Raw genomic sequence first — 3,194 nt, 5'->3', positions numbered from 1 at the left:
GAATCCCCAGCTGGCATATTAAAGAGATGTCCAATTCAATGATTTCTCGTCATTGGGTTTAATTCTTTTGTTTCACTTCCTACCCTCAAGAAGATCAACACTCCTGCCCAACTTGGTGCCATTTGCAGACATTGAGGATGAACTCGATCCCCTCATCCAGATCATCGATAAAGATATTAAACAGAACTGACACTAATACTGAGCCCTAGGGGGTACCACTTGTGACCAGCCACCCACTGGATTTAACTCCATTCACTATCACTCTCTGGACTTGGTCATTGAATGAATTTTTTACCCAGGGATGCATACAGCCGTCCAAGTCATGAGCAGCTAGTTTCTGCAGAAGAATGCTATTGGAGACCGTGTCAAAGACTTTACTAAAGTCCAGGTTGACAACATCCCTAGCCTTTCCCTCATCCAATAAGTGGGTCACCTTGTCATAAAAGGAGATCAGATTAGTCAAGCAGGACCTGCCTTTCATAAATGATGCTGACTGGGCCTGATCCCATGGTTGTCCTGCACATGCCATGTGATGGCACTCAAGATGATCTGCTCCATAACCTTGCCAGGCACCGAGATCAGGCTGACAGACCTGTAGTTCCCCAGATCCTCCTTCTGGCCCTTCTTGTAGTTAAGCGTAACATTTGTTAACTTCTAGTCCACTGGGATCACCCTGGTGAGCCAGGACTACTGGTAAATTATTGAAAGTTGCTCAGTACCCTTGAGTGGATCCTATCTGGCCCCATAGACTTGTGTGTGTCTAAGTGGTGTAGCAGGTCACTAACCATTTCCCCTTGGATTAGGGGGGCTTTATTCTGCTTCCTGTCCCTGTCTTCCAGCTCGTGGGGATGGGTATCCAGAGAACCACTGGTCTTACTATTAGAGACTGAGGCAAAGAAGGCATTAAATATCTTAGCCTTTTCCTCATCCCTTGTTGCTATGTCGCCCCCTGCATCTAATAAAGGAGGGAGAGTCTCCTTAGCCCTCCTTTTGTTGTTAATGTTTTTATAAAACATTTTTTATTGTCTTTTAAGGCAGTAGGCAGATTAGGCTTTAGTTAGACTTTGGCCCTTCTAATTTTCTCCCTGCATAAGCTCATGACATCTTTGTAGTCCTCCTGAGTTGCCTGCTCCTTCTTCCAAAGGTCATAAACTCTCTTCTTTTTCTTGAATTCCAGACAAAACTCTCTGTTCAGCCAGGCCTATCTTCTTCTTTGACACCTTGTCTTTCTGCACATAGAGATGGCCAGCCTTTGTGCCTTTAGGATTTCCCTCTTGAAGAATGTCCAGCCTTCCTGGACTTGTTTGCCTTTCAGGACTGTCTCTCAGTGGACTCTGCCAACCAGTCTCCTAAACAAGCCAAAGTCTGCTCTCTGGAAGTTCAAGGTAGCAGTTCCACTGACACCCCTCCTTACTTCTCCAAGAATCGAAAACTCTATCATTTCAGAATCGCTCTGCCCAAGATGGCCTCCAACCGTCATATTACCCATCAGTTCTTCTCTGTTTGCAAACAGCAGGTCCAGGCCTTCCCTAGAAGGCTTACTCCCCAGCTGTTAGGAAATTCTCTTCCATGCACTCCATGAACCTCCTGGACTGTTTCCTCTCTGCTGTGTTGTATTTCCAGCAGACATCTGGTAAGTTGAAGTCCCCCATGAGAACAAGGGCCAGCTATCATGAGACTTCTCCCAGCTGCTTATAGAATATTTCATCTGCCTCTTCTTCCTGGTTGAGTGGTCTATACCAGACTCCTACCAAGATATCTGCTTATTGGCCTTCCTCATGATTTTTACCCATAAACACTCCACCCTTTCATCACCATCATCAAGCTCTAGACAGTCAAAACACTCCCTAACATACAGGGTGTCACGTGAAAGGGAGGGGATTCACCCAACCCTTAGAGAGGGGAGATTTTCTCAACCCATAGAGATTTGTTTGTCTGTCAGTGCCCCAGGGAAAAAAGAAACCATAAGGGGGGACTTTTCACCAAACAGATTCACAGGATCAGGGGTAATTCGATTGCCCTTTTCAGGAGGCTGAGCCAACAGCATAAGGGAAGACGCTCAGCAGGCCTTCCAACATGTTATTCCGCTACTGGCAAACTGTCAGCACCTTATTACGGACTCACTCTAACAGTTTACGGAATAACACTCTTTATTAATACAAATTGTGACAGGTTAATAAGGTTCATAGGTCGTCAGTGATAGTGTCTAGCTGCAAAAACATTTAAAGCAATCTAATTATACTATAAAGCAAGCATAAGCACAAACTCTAATATAAACAATCTACCAACATATTATGGAGTAAAATGCAACCTCTAGTCCTTAAAAGCAGCAATCAGGGGACATAGAATAAGTTTCTTACCCGATAGGCATCCCTAAACTGGGGGAAGGAAGACAGGTTCAGCCTGTCAGCCAATCCCAGCAGTTGCAGTGGAATCTTCCTCCAAATTCGCCCTATTTCCAACTTACTTTTATATTATTTCTTTAGGTTTAGGAGCTTGAGTGACTCTAGTCATAAGTACTTAATTGAGTAGTCGTCCTTGGCATCTATCTTTCTTGGTGGACAGATACGGCACAGTCTTTGAACTACAAAGTGTCACAACATTCCCCTTCCTGCAGGATGTTTGTGGAGGGAGGCTGCAGCACCTTCACATCACTCCCCTCTCTGTTTCATCCCCCATAACAGGTGCTTATCAGTGTTTAGGGAACCTTTGTGGGGCATCGTGACCGTGTTTCATCTGGGAAGCAGCAGCTGGGTCTCCTCTCTAATTCTTATTCTCCTTTAACTTTTAACCCTATCCATTATTCCACACAGGACTACCCCATCACCTCTCCTTTCTTGCCTATCCCTTCTGAAGAGTTTATAGCCATCCACTGCAGCACTCCATCATGTTTCCATGATGACAACTTTATCATAGTTTTCCAGCTGCACAATGGCAGCATCCTATTTGTTGCCCATGCTGCATGCATTGATGTAGATACACTTCAGTTGGGCTATTGGACTCATCACCTTTTTGCGGGCATACAATATCTCCTGATCTGATTTACAGTATTACTAGTTTTCTATTTTTAAGCTTTTGTGACTTTAGGTCTTTGAATGTTTAAAGGGAGGGATATAAAATTAGGCTGATGGTCAAAAATAACTTGAAAGAAGAACTCGGCACTGTTTTTTAATCTTAAAGAATAAGCAACAAAC

The 3,194-nt window shown here is 44.1% G+C and overlaps 1 pseudogene; it reads right to left on the bottom strand.

Moving 5' to 3' along the window:
* LOC113960664 overlaps positions 1–1,480 on the bottom strand; it is a 3,945-nt pseudogene extending 2,465 nt beyond the window's left edge.
* Between the last annotated feature and the right edge of the window lie 1,714 nt (positions 1,481–3,194).

The sequence above is a fragment of the Neopelma chrysocephalum genome, unplaced genomic scaffold (assembly GCF_003984885.1).
Source record: "Neopelma chrysocephalum unplaced genomic scaffold, ASM398488v2 Primary Assembly neopelma1_96833, whole genome shotgun sequence".
NCBI classification, from domain to species: Eukaryota; Metazoa; Chordata; class Aves; order Passeriformes; family Pipridae; genus Neopelma; species Neopelma chrysocephalum.
This window is presented reverse-complemented; position numbering and strand designations above follow the sequence as displayed.